The 24,005-nt window shown below is 41.5% G+C and overlaps 1 protein-coding gene and 1 pseudogene across 11 annotated transcripts in view; one reads left to right on the top strand and one right to left on the bottom strand.

Annotated features, from left to right (window-relative positions):
• The window catches only part of FGF13 (fibroblast growth factor 13), a 441,864-nt gene that overhangs the window by 320,737 nt on the left and 97,122 nt on the right, over positions 1-24,005 (bottom strand). The window lies entirely within an intron of this gene.
• On the top strand, positions 20,877-23,897 carry LOC308551623 (choline/ethanolamine transporter FLVCR2 pseudogene; annotated as a pseudogene). The gene is made up of 3 exons: positions 20,877-20,940; positions 22,028-22,158; positions 22,396-23,897. The product of its transcript is annotated as a choline/ethanolamine transporter FLVCR2 pseudogene (transcript).

Raw genomic sequence — 24,005 nt, 5'->3', positions numbered from 1 at the left:
TTGAGCACTTGGCCCCAGAACCTATTTCACAGTGACTAGCAATGTAAATAAGACCTCTCCTAAACTTTGCTCGTAACCTCTTCTGAACTTTCATAAATCGCACCTGATCCCTTGGGCATGGCCGCTCTAGTCTTACTTTGGGAAAGGATCCAGCATGGCAGGCACCACGTTTACAGTTCTTATACCATATCGCGAAATCATCCAGAGTCAGGCATCCCCACATGCAGCTAGCCTAGACTGGGAAGGGAAGGAATACAATCTGTAAATGTTGTTTCCTTATTTTTAAATCTTTCCAAGTTAACTGGTGTAGACTCTAAATCAGTTGTTCATATGTAACCTTGGAATATCTTATAATTCAAAGAGGCCTTGTGGTTTACCAGAAAGAATACTGAAGCAAGAATTCAAAAGGCCAAAGTAAAATTTTGGCTCTACTTCTTAGCATACTTTGGACAATTTACATAACTGCTCTGAGAGTCCTCTCTCCATCTCTAAAGTAGAGATAATAGCACAAAGATATCTTTGTCTAAAGCCCTTAGTACAGTGTCTGGGACATATGTGTACAAAAAATAATAGCTACTTGCCATTGGTAGAATTAAATGAAATAATGACTATGGGCATACTGCTTAAAATAAGAAGAGCCACCAAAGTCTGTTTGAAAACACCTGACTCTAACGTGAGCAAATAAATGTTACCTCATTTTCATTACATTGCATCTGCCTCGCCAAGTGAAGTGAGCAAAAAGCAAATATTCACACTTATCCAAAGGAACTAACCATAGATGCCAGCACAGATGGAGACACAGGCTGCAGTATCACTGACAGCTAAAAACTGAAAAACACCTGAATGTCCAAAACAGGGACTAGTTGAGGAAATCGTAATATATACATAAAATAGATGACGAGGCAACAATGAAAATGATGCTCTGAAAGTATATTTACTGACAGAAAAATATGGACAAAATATACTGGTGAATGGGAAAAAAAGGAAAGTTAAGAAACAGGTGTTGTGTTTTATACATTATAACCTATCTTGTAGAAATTTTAACAAATATAATTTACTTTGGAAATAAAATAATAGAAAGTGTACCATATGATCTCACTTTTCAAATATATAGTGTATATGTTAAAATGTACAGATACATTTTCAAAGGCTTTACACTAAAAGGTGATTCTTTCTGCATGATAGAAACTTTGGCGATTTTTACTTTTTATTTGGACTTAGCTGAACTTTCTGTGGGGGGTGGGGCTAAGTGATTTTTTTTAAAACAATGAACTTCTATTTTTTGTTCAATAGCATAGCAAATAGGGTCCCTAATTATAAGTCTCTAAGTCTCTCAAAGTACTCAAAATTTGGTTACAAAGGCTGATATACTGGTTTCTGGGAGTCCTGGACCTCTCAGGAAGCACACAGACACCTGCTGCCCTCCAAATTTACTGTACGAGAGACAAAGGCAGGGATATTTCTTGCTTTCTCTGCTTCAGGAATTATGCCATCTTAGGGGGAGAGGGGAATACAGAGTGACTGCTTAATGGGTATGAGGTTTCCTTTGGCATGATGAAAATGTTTTAGAAATAGAGTTGATGACTGCACAACACTGAATGTACTAATTGCCACTATTTGTATATTTTTAAATGGCTAATTGTATGTTGCATGAATTTCAGCTCCATAAAATAAAAATAAAAATGAAGTATGAACACCAAGTGCAGGTAATTTCATCACAGATGTGGAAAATTTGCCTCTTTAGTTTTGTGTGTCCAATATGTAAGTACTCTGCACACCTAGATCAAAATTTTAAAAGAAGACTTTTCACTTTATTTCAGGGAGATATATATTATTAACTGTCATTATCATAGTCATAGGGTGTTAGAATTGAAAGACAACTCAGTCACTTCATTTTACAGAATAGGTAGTTGATGTTAGAGAAGACTTAAAACACAGTAATTTACAAAATCAAACTTAGAATTCAAGTGTCCATGGTCCAGTGTTCTTTGCACAAAAATCCATGTTATTCTTTTCTTCATTTTTTGTCCACTTTAAAATTATTTTTAAGTATTTGCTGTTTGATCAAATTCTCTGCCTCATGTTGCTTTCTAGAATTTGCTTTGCACATCCAAAATCCTTTGATATAATGTATAATTGCCTTGTGTTTTGATAGTAATATTGAACAAACTCACCCTTGTTTACAAGTTATTTCAACTGGGAGAAGTAGTTGATGGGTTGTGGATTAACTCACACCTTCTTGGCCCTACCACTTTACCCCTGAAAAACCTGAAGATCTGCGTTTCATCTGAGTCTCACCAACGCTGTCATTAACACAGCAGTTTCTGTGTCTGCATCTCTCACATTGCCATGGTTCCATAAGCCGGCTTGATTATTTATTTGAGGGACAAAAAAAAATCTTTCCATTCACAGCCAAGAACATTATACCTTACCAATACTTTGTAAGGATTAATTTCCTAGGAAGCTCATTATTGAAGGCTTCTTGAATGTGTCTCTCCATAGTTGGACTATACAGTTGCCACTGATCTGCTATTTGGAATCAAAGCAACATTGACATGACAGAGGCAGCAAAGATCTGAGTATTTTGTTAAGTCACATGTCATAGATTTACAGTTTGGTGACACTTCCATTCAGCCATTTGAAATCATGCAGAATGGCAGGTTTAAAAAAAACTTTCTTGAACAAGGTGGCAGCGTAGATAACAGTGGTACCCACAGTCTCCCACAACCATATCAAAATTACAACTAAAATATAGAACAACCATCATTTAGAACCTCTTGAAATCTGGCTGAACGTAAGTCCTATGACAAGGAAACTGAAGAAGCACACTGAGACCCGTAGGAGGGGTGGAGACGCAGGATGGAATCGGGGCTGAATCTCCTAGACTCGGCCAAGGGCCCACACCCAGGTGCAGCGGTTTAAAACCTGGAAGGATATCTCGGCGGTGGAGGTTTCCCAGAGCAGTGAGGGGTCCCAGCCCCACAGCAGGCCCCCAGCCCAGGGTTCCAGTGCTGGGAAGAGACATTCCCACAACTTCTAGCTGTAAAAGCCAGCGGGGACTGTGGCTGCGGGAGCCCCAGCAGCTCCTCTTAAAGGGCCAGCACACTGACTTACTCTAACCCACTCCCTCTGAGCCCAGCGCCGGGAGCAGCCTGAAAGGACCCGGGACACTCAGGGAGGAACTAACCTGCCTGAAATTGGAGGGAGAGCTGGAGGGGCGGCTTCCTCCCAGGCAGAAGGGCTGGCGGAGGCCATGGCTCCTGTGGCGAGTCCTCCCCACACACAGCCGGCAGGCAGGCGCCATGTTTGAATCCCCAGCACCTGGCTCACACCTTTGGCCCCGCCCCGTGACTCCCGGAGGCCCCGCCCCTCCCCACCTGCAGCTCATCCAGGCCATTTCCAGGGGCTTCTCTGTGCAAGTGGCCTCTCGAGCCTCACACTTAGGACTTTCCTAGAATCTCTCAAACAAGCAGCAGCTGGCCTCAACATGCCCCGTACCCCTTGACCAAATCCCCTGTTTAGCAGAGCAGAAACCTGAAGTCTTGAGAAGGGGAGTAATGTGCTTTCATCACCTCCCACAGAATCTCAGGGTTTTTGCAAGCCTTTCAGTGTGGAAGGTGGGGCCACCCCGACATTAATCAAGGACTCTATTAGGACACCATGTGACAATGTGACAATGAATCCAGCATAGGCCCTGACCCTTAAGAAACTCACTGTCCACTGAGGGAGACAGGTAAGTCACAAACAACATGAATTCAAGCCAAGAAGGAAGTTCACTGACCAGGCTATGTGAGTTCAGAGGAAGAAAAATCCTTTCCAGTTGGGGGCAGGGAGCCAAGAAAAGCTTAGTAAAGTAGATGATATTGACAAGAAACAGGTAAAACTATGAGGAGAAATACATTTAAGTCAACAGCTAGAGCAGAGACAGAAGACTTCAGGGTGTATTCAGAAAGCACTGATGGGTCCAGTTTGGCTGGAAATGAATATAGGTGAAGGAGACCAGAGGGCTGTTGAGTTAGATGGGAAGCCCATGAACAGAAAGCTGAAGAGACTGTCCCTTAGCTGCTGAAGTCTCAGTACAACGCGAAGGTGGTCAGAACTGGGCCTTAGAAGGATGTACCTGGCACTACATTACAGTAAATGCTGGAGGAGAAAGAGGCCAGAGAGGAGAGACGCAGGAAGGTGGAGAACAGGAGGATGTTTATTGCAACAGCAAAGACAGGAGGTAACGACAGCCTCCCTGACATGGGGCAGTGGCTTGGGAAATGTAAAGAGGTAGCTGCTTGGTATACTTTTCCTTCTCTTCCACTAGGTCCATGGTTAATTGCTGAGTGGCATTTAAGTGGTCTGTACCAGTAAGTAGTCAAGATCACACAAACCTTACTCCATAGAGGTTCTTGTTCCCTGAAGGGACATGACTACATAGCTTCTGAATATTCAGTCTCTCTACTCTGGGCTATGTTTGGTCAAACTCTGGTATAACTGAGCACCTTTTTACATCCTCAAATTTTAAACCTTATGACCTCATCAAAATATTTCACTAATTGACTTTTTCAGAGGGGAGTTTGGGGGTGAGATGTACAGACAGAAGCCAGCTTCAGACAGTAGTCCTTAATTGTCTGTGATCACTTCTTTCCTGGGTCTTGGCTCCTAGCTGGGGCTTTTTGCTATAGCATTCCTCAAGCAGCCTACCTCCCAGGATCAAACCTAACAGGAGAAGCTACTTGGCAGGCAATTAGATATGTCCATTCAGATGTATTTACTAACTGAAGCTCTGAAAAAATAGCTGGGAGGCATAGGACAGAGACAGAGGAAGATCCACCATGTTCCTAGAAGCTTCGGTTTGACCTACTCAGAGCAATTTTCTTCTATTTAAAAAAAAAAAAAAAGTTTTTATTGAGTTTAGAAAGAGGCCGGGAGAGGGAGAGAGAAACATCAATGTGAGAGAGAAACACTGATCAGTTCGATCAGTTGCCTCCCTTATGTACCCCAACTGGGGACCAAACCTGCAACCTGGGCTTGTGTCCTGACCGGGAATCGAACCAGTGACCTTTTGGAGCACAGGACGATGCTTAACCAAGTGAGCCACACCAGCCAGGGCCAGAACAATTTTCACAATCTTCCCACCATTCAGTGACAATAGCTGCTAAAAATTAACTAGGGGCCACTTCCAGGTGAGAGGAGTTTCATCTGGTGGAGGACTACACCTTGCTAAGGGCAAGGCCTTACACAGAGACTAAATGGATTTGGCTTTCTTTCCAAAGATGAGTTACTGATCTTAGGATAAGGCAATAATACTCGATAAAGGCAATCACATCTCCAATCTTCCTATAACAAAATCTGTTTCACAACTACCACCAAGACTAAAAGTGGAACCACCACAAGAAATCTAGAGAGCTTGAAGTGATCAGCGGGGACAAAAATAATAGTGTTCCAGGAATGAGTACTGGGGCATGCTACAAACACCTGTGGACTACTATGTACCCAAACCAGCAAAGTCATCCCTATGAAAAGAGATGTAAAATTAACAGTCCAGTCAGCTCCTTGCAACATACCAGGCTGAAGGTATAGCTCCAGTAGGCTGGGGATTATTTTGTCACAATCATACCACAGCTTACACATCCATGTGCTGTCTTGCCTTCAGAGTTTTCCCTTGCTGAATTCCAACTTACTGCCCTACATGTGCTCAGAAATTTAAGACAGCTTTTCCTTGGCAGCTGCCTTCAGAGATGCTTGTGTATACTTTTCAACCATCTGCTATTGCTAGGAGAGCCAGGGGACAGTGGAAAAGCAAGTGACAGCTGGAGCTGTCTAAGAGAAAAAGATAAGCCCCCACCTCTACCACGGAGCAGGGGAGCTCTTGAAGGTATTCAGGAGAGCTCTGGACTTCCTGAACTACTTGGTAAACTATTGTTTTGTATGTTAAAGGAAGGTGTGATCCCAATGAACTTCCTCAGAATGCCAAAGGTATCATTGGCTCCAGCCTCCTGGGTGTCCACTGAGCCAAGATACACATGCTTGGTAGCACTCAGGATACCAGGCTTAGGAGACCTGTGCAAGAGTACAACAGTGTCTCTGTTCTTCCAATATCTTCTACAACTAAATTTTACTATTTTGGGGGCCTTCCAATAATGAACAATCATACTGCTACTGCACAGGGGGCTACATATACCATGTCCAAGGGCTTTGACAGACATTACTTCATTGGATCTTCTCAACATTTTTATCTTTTTCAATAAATGAAGAGGCTGAGGCTGGGAAAGATGAAATGACTTGACCAAGGTCACTCTGCTTGGTAGAGGATGCCAGGGGAAACACCTCAGCCTCATAATGGAATTTCAATAAACAAAAATGTAGCAAGCGTAATACACCATTCAGAAATAATGTTGACTTTTATATAGGGCCTCTATAGTGCCTGCTCGTTTGTAGTTAGATTAATATTTCAAGGGAGGCTTCCTTTCTTAATGTGGCAAGACCCAGAAAACCAAGGTTCATAACCAAATTATTCTACATCATATGGACATGGTAGACATAATCATACATCTTTCTTTATGGTGCTGAAGAATTACCATACAGCTCTAAAGTTAAGTAAAAAAAAAAAAAAAAAAAACACTCCAGAAACTGCATGTATGCAATGCAGCACAACTTATAATATACCTGCATGAGTCAGAAACAAAACATGGAATCAACATCACGAAAGTGGAGCTAATGGATATGGAACTAAAGCTAACAGAGGGACTGGAGGTAGAAGTGCTGAGGTCCAGTGCGCAGAGGGGCCACTTCCAGGTGAGAGGAGTTGCATCTGGTGGAGGGCTACACCTTGCCAAGGGCAATGTCATACACAGAGACTAGGGGTCTTGTTGAATAAGGGTCAGAAAAGGAGAAGGCTAACTGAACCAAGCCACCAATCCCCCACTGAGGGCCAACTACGTGGGTGTCATGGTAGGGAGTCAAAAACCAATTACAAAATGTGCTCTCTGGCTTCCAGGCACTAAAAGCCTAAAGGAAAATAAAGAGCATGTTGCCATACAAAAATAGCGGATAAGAAAGGATAGCCTGTACAGAGGACCAAATAAAGTTTCCCAATCTGGGTCATTCCATCCAAAGCCCTGGGTCTTAATGCAGGCGTTGGCTCCCACTCTATGTGACTCTGGGTGAGATACTGCCCCTCTCTGGCCTCCAGTTCATGTACACAATGACTGGGTTTGGACCGGATAACCTGTAAGACTATTGATGTGGCAGCCCTAAAGTGGCTCTGTGGATTGGTGGGGTGAGGGGACTGTCTGTAAAACAGTAAACCACAATTGCCCCCAAATATACATAGTCCCCAAACACTCCTAGTCTCCAGTTGGCCCTCTGAACTCTTTCCCAACTTCCTTGGAAACAGCTATCTCCCTCTCCTTTAATCAAGAAAACTGTTGTCTCCAAAAGCCAGATGTTATATGCTAAGGTTTCAGGAACAGCCTGTAGATGAGGTGGGTATGACATGACAAAGTAGATCCTTCTGAAACCCAGAAGCCCTCACTTAGGGAGTAAAGAGAGGTATAGCAAGTAGCCCAAGCAGTTGTACATATTCTTACGCATTCCAGCAGCTTCCAAGCTCAGTCACCAAACTGGAAGTCACTTTTGACCACTAAAATACCTTAAAAACAGACTGTGAGATAGTGGAGAGCCAGACAGAGACTAATCACTTAACAGTGGCTCAGTAAACAGCAGAGGTTTTGAGATGAGGTCATAAAGAAGAGATAGGTTGCACTGTAGAAGAAAAGAGTCCACCAAACTTCACTTTGAATCTCAGCTTTGCCATTTACTAGGTGAGTGGCCTTGGCTAAGTTGCTTAAACTCCATGAACTTCGTTTTTTTTCATCTGTGAAGCTGGACACAATAACACTACCTACCTCTTTGAGTTGGTATAAAGATTATATATGACTTAACGCAATACTTGGTATATAGTAGATACTAAATAAAGATAACAAATATGAGTATATCTAGTTATCCCTTTCTGTATCCTTGTTCTTGCTAAGAGATGTTCCTTGTCCATGTCCATAAATGTATCTGCTCTCAGGAAAGAATCTAGCAAAACCACTCACTTGTTAGGGACCAGGGAAAATTGTGATCAGTGGGGTGTCAATGACTGATAAGGTCTCATATGCTTCCAGAGAGTAGATAGCATTTTTAACAAGGAGAAAATGCTTTAAAAAAAATTAATGAACATCACATGATCTTGCTTATACATGGAATCTAAAGAACTTAATAAACTGATGAAAAGAATAGATTCAATGACATGGAAACATAGATCAGACTGACGAATGTCAGATGGATGGAGGAGGGCGGGTGTGTGGAAGGGGAGAGAGTAACCAAAGAATTTATATGCATATATGCACAACCCAAGGACAGGGACAATGGTGGGGAGGGGGACTGGAGAGGGGGATGGGACGGGGTGGAACGGGTCATTGGGGAGAAAAAGGGACATCTGTAATATTTTAAACAAAAATAAACAAAAAAATTAATGAAGCTTAAATGGTGGACTTTATGGCTTCAACCAGTTGATGAAAAAATAATTTTTGGAGATAAAGGCATCTTTACATTACCCCAGCTTGCACCATGTGAAACTACAGTTTACTTTTTCAATTTTACACTTTGCCAAGGGATAAATGCTGTTCAGTTCCACTCAGTTTAATTCGGTTCAATTGAATTTTACCGATTCTGCGTGGTTCCCTGCTAGATGCTTGGAATGCAGGCAAGAATAAGACAGGGTCTTTCCTTCAAGAGAGTCACAACTCACAAGATTTTGCAGACATGTAAGAACTCATTAGATATAAAAAGAAACATAATGCTTGCTACGGAGAAGTTTGGGGACTATGTGATGGAAATGCAGGAGAACAAGATGTCTATTTGTTTGGGGGAAGATAGGAGAAGCTTCATGCAACAGATAGAATTTGAGATGAGCCTTGAGAAACAAGTATTTCAAAGGATGAAGATGTAGGAAACGATGGTCGAAATGTTGGGAAGGGCATAAATGAAGCTAGGGTCTAAGGGAAGTTAAGAACAGATCAAGAGAAACATAGTGTAGCTGAAAATCAAAGTAACGAGTAAAAAAATACTGTTTTAAAAAATAGAAAGCTAGGCTGGGACTAGATCATAAAGGGCCTTGAAAGTCTTCCTATGATTTGTAAGTGTGAAAGATAACTATATGACTAGTACCATGTTTTAATAACAGTTTTGGTGATTATGTGAACTATGAAATAAAAGGCAGTAGTACTGGAAGCAGAGGCACAAATAAATATTAAGAATTAAAAGGGGCATAACTATAGATGCAATAAGGAATTTAAAAGTCAAATAATGCTATGAGCAACTTTATGCCCATAAATTTGGAAATTTTGATGAAATATCCAAGTAACTAGAAAAATATGTTTTTAAATTGACTCAATAATAGTCCTATATAAACATCAAAAACTTTTTAACATTCCATTAAACAAAAGCCAGACCCAAGGGGAAGGGGGCTTATAGGCTAGTACTACTAAACATTCAAGAAACAGATAATTCCAATCTTATACAAACACTTTGAGAGAAGAGAAGAAAGGAATATTTCCTAACTCATTTTATTGTGAAACTCACCTTGGCACCAAAAGTATACAGGAATAATAGAGAAAGGTATATATACTACTCTAACTTGTGAACATAAATGTAACAATGCTGAATAAAATATTAGCAACTGAAATCTAAGTATAAAAATGAAAATAAATTGTGACCAAGTTGGGTTAATTCCAAGAATTTAAGGTTTCTTAAAATGTATTTTTATTGTTGAAAGTATTACAGATGTCCCCTTTTGTTTCCCATTTATCCCCTCTATCCCACATCCACCCACCTGGGCCTTCACTGCACTATTGTGAGTCTATGGGTTATGGATATATGCATATAAATTCTTTGGTTAATCTCTTTCCCACTTCCCTCTGAAATATGTCAATCTGTTGCATGCTTCAATGTCTCTGGACCTATTTTGTTCATCAGTTTATTCTGTTCATTAGATTCCACATATAAGTGAGATCATGTGATATTTGTCTTTTTCTGACTGGCTTATTTTGCTTAGCATAATAATCTCCATCCATGCTGTCGCAAATGGTAATAGATCCTTCTTTTTATAGCCGCATAGTATTCCATTGTGTAAATGTATCACAGTTGTTTGTTTTTTATCCATTCATCTACTGGTGGGCACTTGGGCTGTTTCCAGATCTTAGCTATGGTAAATAATGCTGCTATGAACATAGGGGTGCGTATATTCTTTCTGATTAGTGTTTCAGGCTTCTTAGGATATAGTCCTAGAAGTGGGATCACTGGGTCAAATGGCAGCTCCATTTTTAATTTTTTGAGGAAATTCCACACTATTTTCCATAGTCATTGTACCAGTCTGCATTCCCACCAACAGTGTACTAGGCATCCAAATTGGAAAAGAGGAAGTAAAACTGTCATTATTAGCAGATGGCATGATATTGTACATAGAAAACCCTAAGGACTCCACCAAAAAACTACTAGATTTAATAAATGAATTCAGCAATGCAACAGGATACAAAATTAACACCCAGAAATTGATGGCATTTTTATACAACAATAATGATCTCTCAGAAACAAAAAAAAAAATCCAATTTACCACTGCAACAAAAAAATTAAGATACTTAGGAATAAACTTAACCAAAGAGGTAAAAGATCTGCATTCAGAAAACTACAGGACATTGAAAAAAGAGATAGAAAAAGATATAAACAAGTGGAAGAATATACCCTGTTCATGGATTGGTAGAATTAACATCATTAAAATGCCCATGCTACCCAAAGCAATCTATAGATTCGATGCAATCCCCATTAAAATAAGTTTGTTTTAACATTAAAAATTCTATAAGTGTAAAACACTGTATTGCTTTAGAGGATTAAAGGAGAACAAAAGAAAAAAGTATACTATATTATCATCTCAAGATACAGAAAATATATTTGATAAAAATCCACATCCATTCACAATAAAATTTATTAGCTAATATAGGCGGTTATTTCTCCAACCTGATAAAATCTATCCATACAAAATAACCTGGAAGCATCATAACTCAGCAGTGATATATTGTAAGTATTCCATTTAAAATCAGGAACAAATAAAGAATGTTCACATTTATCACTTTGGTTCAACATTGCACTAACAAGTCTTAACCACTGCAGTTAGGTGAAACAACGGAAATGTCAGCATCAGGATCAGAAAGAAAGAAAGAAGACTGTCATTATTTACAGATGATATGATTGACTACATAGAATAAAACAATCATATACATTATTAGAATTCTATTAAGAGGATTTAGCAAGGTTGTCAGGTTCAGACCTCTAAATTATAGGTAGTGTTACTCTATTTCCCAGGCTATATGGTGGACCCATGCGGGTTCATTTTATTTTTTCATTATAATTATTTTTAATCTTCATGCATATGTTATATGTACTCTTCTGTTTATACATTTCACCATAAACTTAAAATAAAATTAAAAAAACACCTTCCCCCTCTCCCTTTCTCTCTGGCTATCACCATACAGTTGTTCATGTCACTTCAATAAATTCAATAAAAATAAAATGAATAATATAAATAAAATAAAATAAAAAACAACCAACCAGAAAGTATGGAGGCAGAAATATCACTGCTGTGCTCTCCTGATACTATAGGTTGGAAAGAGGAAAGCTTCAAATAGGCCAGTGATGGTGAGGATGACCAGCTGAGAGTTGTTAGAGGAAGCCTACTATACAACCCCAGAACTCAGAGGGGGAGGTGAGACTAAAAGGAGTCTAAAAAGAGCATAGAACTACCCCTCACCTCTCTGTCAATGAGGCCTCCCCAATATGAGCCCCTTTCCTGACTGCTAAACTCTGTACCTCCTAACAGTAAACAGTGGAGCTGCTCTCTGTGCTCCCCACTCCACCATGGTGGTCTTTGAGCTCCCTGCCTTGTTTCCTCTGGCAACTCTGTGCCTGCAAGCATAACCCATCTTAGCCCTGCCCTTCGAATGACATAGCCAAATGAATCAAGTTAATATGTATTTGATGAGTCTGACTGACCCAAACTCTCTTCTGGAGTAACAGTCAAAAGTAACAGCCTCATTAAAAGATAAGAACAAATCTTACTCACTTAACTAATCTCCATCATAGGCATAGTAACCTATCAAACTGTTGTGTATGGCTTATTCTCTCTGGGGTTTTGATGAAGGGAATAGTGGTAGAGAGGGTTTTGTTCTGTCTCAAAAAGAACAATGATTTTACTATATCTTAAGCCCCAAGAATGGCCAGACAGCTGTCAGAATACTAATACAAATGTACACTCCATGGTTAGGCCTTTGGTTCACTCAGGACCGATGATTGGGCTCCTAGTAACACAATACTTCAACTTTTTGTCCTTGAGCCTTTCTGTACCATGTCCTCTTCCCTGCCCCTACCTCTGTATCTCACCTATGAATTAAAAGAGGGGACAAGCCCAGGGGCATGTATATCAAACCCTGCTATGAAGAACCATAGTACACTTCACGAATCCCTTGGTGGGCCCCTAAGGTGGGAAAAGGAGAAGGCAAGCACTGAATTTCCTGCCAAAATTTCAAGCAAAGCAGCTCCAATTCAACCTGTTGGAAATATTGCACTTGGCATAAGATTTCAGAGAGTATTTATAAGAATCAGTGTTAAAAGAATACAAAGCAAAACAAATAAACCAAAAATGTGTGAAAACTGCTATGTCATGAAAATGACAACTTACTCCTAGATCAGTTAAGTCCAAAAAGCCTGGAACCATAACCCGAAGTACTGGCAGCAACAGAGAGGCAGACTTGAGTATAAGGAGGGCCCATCCAGACCTCCAGAATAAGGCAACAGTCATGTGAGCCTTCCTGCCACTTACTGAGAAAAGCAAACACACACACACACACACAGAGAGAGAGAGAGAGAGAGAGAGAGAGAGAGAGAGAGTCAGCAACCACCAGGGAGGCAAAACAATTTCTTTGGGATAGGGTATGAGCAGGGTTTGCAGAGCAGATGGCCCCAGCTTGAAACACAGCTTTACCACAATCAATAGACCATGTACTAAGGACACACATGCAGGAGATTATGGAGGTGAGGAAAAGCTACCAAACAACTACCTCAATCAGGATATGCTGGCACCTACAAGTGAGAGAAATGGAGAAATGAAAGAAGAGAGAAGAAGCAACAGAAGAAAAGAGAGAGAGAGGAAGGGAAGGAGACAGGGACAGAGGGGAGAAGGGATGATAACAGGCAGATAAGAATGAAAATGGGAAACTCTGAGCATCAATGACAATAACACTAGGAATTTTATCAGAAGACCAAACCCCAAACGGCAGCCAACTCAAGGAAGGCAGACTACCATGTAGAAACTTGGCACGTCAAGGGCCCAGCTGAGACGCCTACAGGGGAGCTGTGATTCAAGGAAAAGGAAAAGTGTTTTGTGTTTTTTTCCTTTTGAAGAGCATGAACACCTGCAAACAATAGGATTCATCCACTAGCCAAAAAATGTGAAACGCTTCATCACAATTCCCACTTTCTTGAAAAGTGAAAGCTCAGACACTCATCCTCAATATAGGGATGCGATCACTTGTATGACAAAAGGGAAATGGGCATCGTGAACCATGTTCCTTGGCCCAAGTGGAAGAAATGGATGGATATACTACCATCCATCCTCTGCTCTTTTCCCACAATATCACTAGTCAAGAAAAGTAGTTGCTATGGCTTAGCTAGCATCTTCACAAGACACATATAAAAGATCAAACAAGAGGAGTAATCTATTTTTATATGCTATTTAATTATATCAAATGCCATAATCAATGATATTTAATGTATATTAGTATCAGTGGCATCTAAAGCATTAATTTCCACTTATCATCCTTACTTAAGAGGACCTCTTCAGGATTACTCTTCTTAACAAGCTAAGAGGCTTTTTCCCCCAAGTCTGGTCCTCTCAGACTCCATGCCTTTTTTATTTCATAACAAGAAGTGGGTAACATCCATCTCCTTTAGTCCTGCCATGGTAACAGAGAAATAAAATAATTTGGATTTTTGATATTGAAATTATTTTGTACAATCGACATTTAAGTTTCCTCTTAAGCTCTCTTCTAGCTATACTCCTAAGCTCTGCTCATGCTAATGTTATACCAGCTTTTGTGTGGCTTTCAAGTAACTTGGTGCCAGTTTTGGTAAAGGAACAATCTTTTGTAAGGCTGGCATGCTCTGAGTTTGTACAGTCCCCAAACATGACTCATGCACTTTCAAACTGAACAAGTCCATCAACTTTGGGGAAACTTCGCTGCTAAACTGTAAATGCGTTGGACTCACAGACCCAACTCTAACTTCTACTGAGGAGCTGGCATTACAACCAAAGGCCATATTCTCCTCAAAGCCATTCTGACAACAAGCCCATAGTCCACTATGCCTTCAGAGATTATTAATATTGTGGTTTGGTTAGAAATCAATAAATGTACTTTTTAATCATCCTTCAAGCCAAAAGCTATTGAATACTTTGCTGCAAATACCTAAAAACAGGTGCAGTTTATTTTACTGCTACTCCAACTACAGCATTTGTTTTGAAAACATTCTATTATTTGTGGTTTTTACTATGACATGGTTTCCTATTTTTAAGTGAGAAACAAGTTTAAAATTTTTGAAAATAAAATTTCAGTGAAAATTGGGTATTACTTTGCCTTTCAAGAGAATTAAATGAGCTATTATACTTGAGGAATAAAAAATACAATTTGAAGAAATATAAGACCTTCAGAATAAATATAACTTTTCAGTGAAAAGGAAATACATTCAGGCCCCAATATACTAACTTTAAAACTGTAGTAAATAAAATTAAATGCAGATCTTAAAAACTGGTTTAATATCTCAGCAGAACACCAGCTGCGCCTCCTGAAACAACTCTGTGACACTGTGCTACAGAACAATTTCAGAAGATGAGGAGAAAACAGTACTCTGGAAATGCAAGTAAACTGAATAGACAAGAATAAATCATTAGAATTTCAAGTAGTGTTTATAACTGGATTGTTCTGAGGACAGAGAAAGGCTTTTGAGAGAAATGCAAAGCAGAGCCCACAGCAATGGTAGGCTTCCAACCCAGCCCAGGCTCACCCTGTTAGAGACCCCGGCATCTAACATGGGTTGTCTTCAGTCCTTGTAGTCTTCTGGGGGACTTCTTTGGAGAATGCAGCCAAGGCATTCCATAGGACTATGCTTCCCCAAGAAATTGGGCTATCCTGAACTTGGACTGATTCAAGAGTTTAGGCTTGGAACAGACTGACAGATCTCAGAGGTGGGAGGTGGGAAGACTGGAAGAGATTAACCAACGAACATATATGCATATATGTATAGCCCATGGACACAGACAATAATGTGGTGTAGGCCTGGGGTGGGGTGGTGGATGGGAGGAGAGGGGCAAAGGGGGGTATTGGGCAATATCTATTATACTGTCAACAATAAAAAAGAAAGAGTTGCCCAGCCGGTGTGCTCAGCGGTTGAGTGTCTACCTATGTATGCACCAAGAGGTCCCTGGTTTGATTCCCAGTCAGGGCACATGCCCAGGTGTGGGCTCAATCCCCAGTAGGGGGCGTGCAGGAGGCAACAGATCAATGACTCTCACATCATTGATGTTTCTATGTCTCCCTGCCTCTCCCTTCCCCTCTCTCTAAAACCAATAAAAAAAATATTTTAAAAAAGAAAGAGCTTAGGCTTGTGTTGTCTGCTTCCATATTTCATGCTATAACTACATCTGTGCATGATTCATACTTTGATGCATAGATAGATGCTTTTGTGAACTCCCCCACAAATTAAAGTCATTAAAATAGTGTTGATATATTCACCAAAACAAGTTTATTTAAAATAGAACTTAAAGCAATTCTGATAGACATCATCCAAATGTATAATGTCCTTGATTGTCCCTTTGAGAAATATAAGCATAATATAAAGCCACATGCTCACGTCTATATTATGCAAGTATTTGTTTCTTTCTTAACAGTTGTCCCAATGGTAATTAGACCAGCACCCAGACTGTTAGAGAATTTGGGTCAATGTGGAAAACTGGACTGGAAGAATGGCCCCATGAGATTTTAATCTCTTCTTCTATGTCCCTCTTTTCGCCTCTCTTTCACTTTCTCTTCTTTGCCTCACTAAGCTCACCCCTCCTTCCTGTTCTAGCATCAGGATTTCCTCATCTATGAAGCTCTCATAACTTTTCTCAAATTTCCATAGCATTTATAATCCTCACCACAATAGAACATCTTATAGTTCCTCTTGTTTACATATGTGCATCTTCTCCTCCCTACTGTTTTATGACATGACAATTACCAAATATCAAAGAGTTCACTGAGGCCCCAACACATACTAATGCCATGGGACAGTCGGGGAAAATAAAAATATGCTTACAGACAGAAGTTCTAATGTTAAAGTCCCTGAGTCATCATACACTAAGAATGTGACACGAGAATACGTCTAACTTGTCTGCACCTTAATTTTCTCATCTGCCAAGTGGGAGTGATGATACCTAATGACGAAGTAGGAGGAAGAAGAGAAGAGGCAGAAAGAGAAAAAGAAGTGCTTGTCACCACCGCATTGAGGAAGAACAAATTTAGAGTTAGGTGGACCTGAGCTCTATCATTTACCTTATGAGACACCAAATACAAGTTACTCAGACCCTCAGAACTGATTTCCTCATCTGTGAAATTGAAATAAAAGTACCTACCCTGATGACTTGTCTTGTTAGTTAAGCAATGAAAGGACCAAGTAGAAGGCCTGGCACATAATGATGCCTCCACAAATAATAGGTATTATTACACTTGTGATCATCCTTATGAGTCATACTTGATCCCTGACCTCAAGGGGTTCCCAAATCAGCAAAAGAAATGAGACACACAGATAAGCATCTTTCTCCCAACGTGCAGTATCTCATGCTGAGTGCCACATGGGCAGTACAGATGGGAGAGCCCTGGATGATGGAAAGGAAGGGAGAGCTTACAGGAAGCTACAACAATGTGGGAAGAGCCTATCATCGTGAGAAAGAGTTCATCAGTGTGGGAAGGCTCCAGCAATGTGAGAAGGCTCCATGCTGAGTAAGGCACAGTTCCCTCGCCATTCTTACCCCAGCATAAGTGTTCACTCCATGCCAGGTACTTTCCCACAATCATCCAACACAGGAGTTTAAACAATGTCCTAGAGGCAATGGGAAATCAGAGATGCCTTTCAATCAGAGGAATGACACGGTGAGAGCTGCACTTTAGGAAACTTGATCTGAGAGTGCTGTGCAGAATACATTTAAGAGGCCAATTCGTTCAGAATATACAAAAGGTGGAAACAACCCAAATGTCTGTCAATAGATGAAAGGATAAATAAATATGGTCTATCCATACAATGGAATAGTATTCGGCCATAAAAAAGAATGAAGTACTGATATATGCTACACATGGATAAACCTTGAAAGCATAATGAACCTTAAAAACATGCTAAGTGAAAGAAGCCAGTCACAAGTGTCCACATACTCTGAAATTCCATTTATATAAAATGTCAAGAATAGGGAAATCCATAGAGACAGAAAGTAGATTCATGGTTGCTTAGGGCTGGATGGAGGAGGGACAGGGGGCAGTGGTGTGTGTGGTAGCTAAAGAGTCTGAGGTTTCTTTTTGAAGTGACAAAAATGTTCTTAAGTAGACACCAGGAACTTGCATGGCATGTGAATTGTATCTCAATAGAGCTGTTTTAATTTTTTTTTTTAAATATATCTTTATTGATTTCAGAGAGAGGAAAGGAGAGAGACAGACAGACAGAAACATCAATGATGGGAAAGTCATTGGGGATTGAGCCCGCAACCCAGGCATGTGCCCTGACCGGGAATCAAACCCCGATCGCCTGGATCCTAGGTCGATGCTCAACCACTGAGCCATGCCCGGCTGGGCCCAATAGAGATGTTTTAAATAGAGGCCAGTCAGGAGCCACTAGAGCAGTCCAGGTGCAAAGTGCTATATGCCTGAGACTGGGAATCAAGGACAAACAGCAATGGCGTGGGAAAGGAACAAGTGAGAAAACATTCTCAGACCAGATACAGAGGAAGATGGAGATTATGACAACTTTGAAAAGCAGACTCACTGTATCCTCCAGAACCTAGAGCAGAGATGAAAGTGTAGTAGAGTGGTAAAGGCCATAGACTTTACCACCACCCCGTGTGGGCTTTAGATCTGCCTCAGCCACTTAATTGCTCTTTGACCTTGATGAAGTCATAAACCTCTTTCAGCCTCAATTGTCAAAATTGTGCAAAATGAGGGAATGATAGTATTTGCCTTGTAGAGTTGTTGGTATAAATCAATGATGAAAATGTATTAATGTCAGGTGAATTGCCTGTCACATAGAAGGTCCTCAATGAATATTAACCGCCATGACCATCATTATCATTATTCAGAAATACTTTTGACTAAATAGGGAGAACAATGAGGGGGATTAGGTTCAGAGGAGGAGTTTGTAGGACCTGGCATTTGGGGAGTCCAAGGCTGGGGCTTCTTGTCATTACCACTAAGAGACATATTAGCTGATATGACTTCACTCCTCAAAATACCTCTTAAGCTGTGCTTCCAAAAAGAACAGTGAAACTTAATAGCTAGTCTATCAGTAAGGAATACCCTCCAAGAAATGTGGCCTTTGGCACTCTCATGGGTAACCAGGGACATTGGGCAATACAGGACTGCTCTTCCCTAACTTGAGCTTAGCCATTTCCTGACTGCCTGACAAAAGGAGAATACATAGTCCAAAGCAGTCAGAAGCACACCAACTCACACTCCTTGATATAGGACCAGGAATAAGTTAGAAGTCAGGAAACTATGGTTCATAAACCAATTCCAGCCTGCCAACTGTTTTGTAAAGTTTTACTGGAACATAGACATAACCACGTGTTTCTATACAGTCTATGTTTTTTTTCATACTACAATGACAAAGTTCAGTAATTGCAACAGAGGCCATATGAACTGCACAGCCTCAAATATTTACTATCTAGCCCTTTACAGATAAAGTTTGCCCAACCTTTCTTTAAATTACACTGGGCCCACTACCGTGTCCTGTGTGATTTTCTATTCCTTCAGCTTTTTTCCATTTTAAATTCTATTATTTTTACTATATTTAACAAAGGCCATTAATATTAACATTGTTTTTCAGTAGGATTCCTTGTCTGGCCAACTCTCACCAGACTTAAAAAACAGGTCTCAGGTATAAAAGGCACTGGGCTGGGGGCTGCTGGGCACTTTAAAATATAAAACCAATTGATGATTCATTCATTCCTTAACCTGCGACTGCCATGATCTGGCATCCATAGATCATGAGGTGTTGTGTGCAGTAGAGAAAGGGTGGTGGAAGAAACAGGCACTGAGCTGGGAGCTGGGAGTTGGAAATCATCCTTTCTAATCCCAGCCTTTCCAATAACTTGCTGAGTGACTCAAGGGAAATTGCTTTCCATTTCTGGGTCATAGGATCCTCCTCTGAACCTGAGGCCCTCTAAGTTCTCTCCACGACTCAGGCTCCAAACTTTATACAATATAAAGTACTATAATCCATCTTCATGATATCTTCCAAATAGTGAGGCTCCAATAAGGTAGAGCTTTTAAAGCAGTTAGCACAGTGTGGGGCATATAGCAAGCCCTCAATAAACAGGGGCAGTTACTATCGCAATTAATAAGTATTGGCTTTTTATTCACTAAACACTTAAATTACATCATCACCTTTTTAGAATATGGTAGAGCACATTATTTTACATTACAATACTTTAGAATACATTGCAGGCTGGCATGACTAAGAAAAAATGACGTATTTAAACTTAAAAGATAGAATATGATTATTTCCATTATGAAAGGGCTTTTTCCTTCACCAAATAATCCATCACAGATTTCTTACAAAATGTCAACTTCCCTCAAGTAAACAGGAATTGTTGTATGACTATGTGATTTTCATTCAATTCTTCAAGATCATTTCTATTATGTTAAAAATTACAGCATGCTTGGTACACATCGAGGGGAAGCACTGTTGACTTCTCTGGGCAATAGCAGGATTCCAAAAGAAATGTGAGTGACACTACACGGGAATGCTAATCCTGTATGTTTGTAAACTGGAGCTAAAGCAAACTTGGACCTCTAATGCAAGATCTGTGACCTAGTAGCCATCCTAAGAGGAACCCCTCCAGCGTGCATGTCAGCACCTTCCAACTTACGGAGCACATTCCATACACAGAGGTGCCCTTAAACTGCCTGGTAACTCCAGAGAGGCCTCAAGGTTGAGTGCCCTCACTTGTCAGATGACTCCACAGAGTCACCAAGAAGTTTGATGACTTACCCAGGGCCATCCAGCTTGTCAGCCACAGAGGTGGTGGTCAAGATCCAATGCTACTTCTCTTTATATCTTCAACATGAATTTATTCAATTCCAAGGCCATGAACTTCTAAAGGAAATGTTGGGCTTCACTTTTAGAAACCCAGAGTTTTGTAAATATCCTGCTAACTATGGTCTTATGGCCCTTGCACTCACAAACGTTTAGGCTGGATGGAGAACCAGCTGTCACAGATGGAACGGGAGCATAGGATAATCTATTTGGGCCTCCAAGATGTTTATCCTCATTGTTGTTTCTGGGAGCTAAATATTTTAATCATTCATTTTATTGGACTCAGACTCAGAGAATATGTGAGCAGAGATAGCAACTTCTAAGATCTAGTTGGGACTCCAAATGAAAGAACATGTGAAAGCTTCCACATAGAGTTAAAACAGGGTTTTGACATTCCTTATAAATAGATTTTAAACACTTCATTGCCAAGTGTGAAGGAGCCAGGATTTGCTGATGCAAGCATGGCCCTGAAGGACAAGGAGAAGACCAAGAAGACTAAGAAGAAGCTGGGGGAGGGAAGCAGGAGTCCCTGAGCAACCACTCTGTGAAATCACTACTGCACCTGCTGAACAGATGAGGAACTCAAGCCTCAGGATATTTCTAGAAAGCATCAGAAGCTTGTAAATTATCCTTTGTGCAGAGGCCATGTTATTTTTCATTTTTATTCTGCTTTTAATATGTATTAGACCCTGGAGATATAAAAGTGATTTAAACACAGACCCACCCTCAAGGAGTACACAGTAGAGTGAGGAGGAAGGGTGTGTGGACAAGTAAACTGACAAATACAACAAACTATGATAAACAGAGGCATATGCTAGTACTACTATAACGGGCACCTGGCCCCTTATAGTAATGCCTGTAGATGCTATTTTATTACATCTAAAATTATGGTTTTGGGGGGAAAAGCATATTGTAACTTGTCTCTCAAAGGTGGCTTTCCTTAAAACCAAAGCAACTGGTTATTTATCATGAATACATCACATACAAGAAACCTCTTAAAAAGCCAAAACAACAAAATAAAGTCCTCACAGATGGAAAGTAATCAAAAAGCCTTGGGTCATCGATAAAATATGCTGATCGTAAAATATTTATCTTTCACTGCTGAGAAGAGAAGAATCCAGTTATGAAAGCTGGCCTCTCAGGCCATCTGCCAGGGCTAAGTCTGAATCTCCAGTGAATCTTCAGAAAGAGTTTAAAATAAATATTTATGCCGTAGGAGATGCAGACTGATGAGGGGAAATTATTTGGAGGGTTACCTCGGAAGGGCGTATGGGGCTTTCTCGCATATTCCCTGGGAGGGGGCAAATGAATTTGAAGTATAGTTCACGGGGTGGGGGTTAACCAAGCGGTTTCCATGGTGCCCAGGGTGGTGGGGACGAATGCACCAGGCAAACTGTGGCGAAATAAATGGGCTGTCAGGCCCAAGGTTATTGGGAGGGCAGGATAGGATGGCAGGAGCCTGTGAGAGGCAGGCGAGGTAGGAGGGAGGGGGAAGACACGAGATGGGGGCAGGGCAGTCACGTGGGCTCTTGGGGGAGAGGCCCCAAGCCAGCCCCAGAGCAAACTGCCAGGTGAAGTGGCTACTCAAGGAGCAAACTCTTTCCTGGACCAGGAGCTGTACGTGATCAGAACACCTTAGAAGGACTCAAAGCACCTGCGGCCAGGACCCAGCTGAGTGGTCTGCAGCAGGCCTGGGGGCCAGCCATCAGGGACAGCGGGCCCTATGGAAAAATTGGGACAAAGGTTTGGAGGTGAGCATTGGGAAACCAACTCATGGCTTTCATGCAGGTGTAGGTCTCCATTTCTTCTGGGACAGACCAGAGTAAGTGCCCTATCAGCATTAGAGGACCAGCTGAGGGTACTGTCCCCTAAGACTGCCAGAGTCCTCAGCACCAGTCTAGGACTCCAGAAGAGACAGTGGCCATGGTGAATGAAGGTCCTAACCTGGAGGAGCGGGATGGCACCTCTGGGCAGTTTTAGCTCCAGGCATACCCCAGCACATCTGCCCATCTCAGTGCCTCTGTGAACCCCAGAAGTTTAGCCCACCCCAGTACCTTGGCCCAATCCAGTGGCGTGGCCCACTCAAGTAACCCAGCTCACCCCAGTAGCTCAGGCCCTGAGGACCTCAGTGTGATCAAGGTGAGCAATTACCGTTAGGCAGTGGTCCTGTTGTTTAGCTGCTACTCAATGTGCAATGCCTTCCAGTGGATCCAATATGGCTCCATCAGTAACATCTTCATGAACTTTTACTGGGTCAGTCCCTTTGCCATCAACCAGCTGTCCATGTGCTACATGCTAATCTACATCCTTCTACTACTGCCAGTGGCCTGGGTGCTGGAAAAATTTGGCCTACACACCATTGCCCTCACCAGCTCCTCTCTCAACTGCTTGGGAGCCTGGGTGAAGTTGGGCAGCCTGAAGCCACATCTCTTCACAGTCACCATGCTGGGCCAGATCATTTTCTCTGTAGCCCAGGTCTTCATCCTGGGCATGTCCTCCCGCATTGCTTCAGTCTGGTTTGGGGCTAATGAGGTTTCAAAGGCCTGCTCCATAGCTGTCTTTGGCAATCAGCTTGGAACTGCAATTGGTTTCTTGGTCCCTCCTGTTTTGGTACCCAATATTGAAGACCAGGACAAGCTTGCCTATCACGTCAGCATCATGTTCTGCATAATAGGAGGTGTTGCCACTCTTCTTTTCATCCTGTCATCATCATATTCAAGGAGAATCCTAAATATCCCCTCAGCAGGACCCAATTCCTGAGCTATGCCTTGGCATCCCCTGATGCTTCGTACTTAAGTTCTACCCTCCAGCTCTTCAAAAATCTCAACTTCGTGCTGTTTGTCATCACCTATGGTCTGAATGCTAGAACTTTTTATGCCTTGTCCACTCTACTGAATCACATGGTGATCTTGTACTACCCAAGAGAAGAAATGAATGCTGGAAGAATTGGCCTGACCATCATCATTGCAGGAATGCTTGGGGCTGTGACCTCAGGCATCTGGCTGGAGAGGTCCAAAACCTACAAGGAGACAATCCTGGCGGTCTATATCATGACTCTGGTCGGCATGGTGATGTACACAATGACCTTGAACCTGGGACACCTGTGGGTAGTATTCATCACCGCTGGCACAATGGGCTTCTTTATGACTGGCTATCTCCTGCTAGGATTTGAGTTTGCTGTGGAGTTGACATACCCAGAATCACAAGGCATGTCGTCTGGCCTCCTCAATGTGCCTGCCCAGGTATTCAGCATCATCTTCACCATCTCCCAGGGCCAGATTATTGACAGTTATGGAACCATGCCTGGGAACATCTTTCTGTGTGTTTCTCACCCTTGGAGCAGCCCTCACCGCATTCATCAAGGCAGATCTCCAGAGGCAGAAAGCAAACAAACTCCTGAGAATAAACTCCAGGAGGAGGAGGGAGAGGAGGAAAGTAATACCAGCAAAGCACCCACCACTGTGTCTGAGGAGCACCTCTAAGAGAAAAAGGTGGTTGCAACTCAGGGAACAAGGAGATCCACCCACCCCCTCTTCAGTCAGCACAGCTCTCACTGCCAGCACAAAGGTCTTCACAGGAGCAGCTTTTGG

Source organism: Miniopterus schreibersii (assembly GCF_964146895.1).
Source record: "Miniopterus schreibersii genome assembly, chromosome: X".
NCBI lineage: Eukaryota > Metazoa > Chordata > Mammalia > Chiroptera > Miniopteridae > Miniopterus > Miniopterus schreibersii.
The sequence above is the reverse complement of the archived record's forward strand: the minus strand, read 5'-3'. Positions and strand labels throughout refer to the sequence as shown.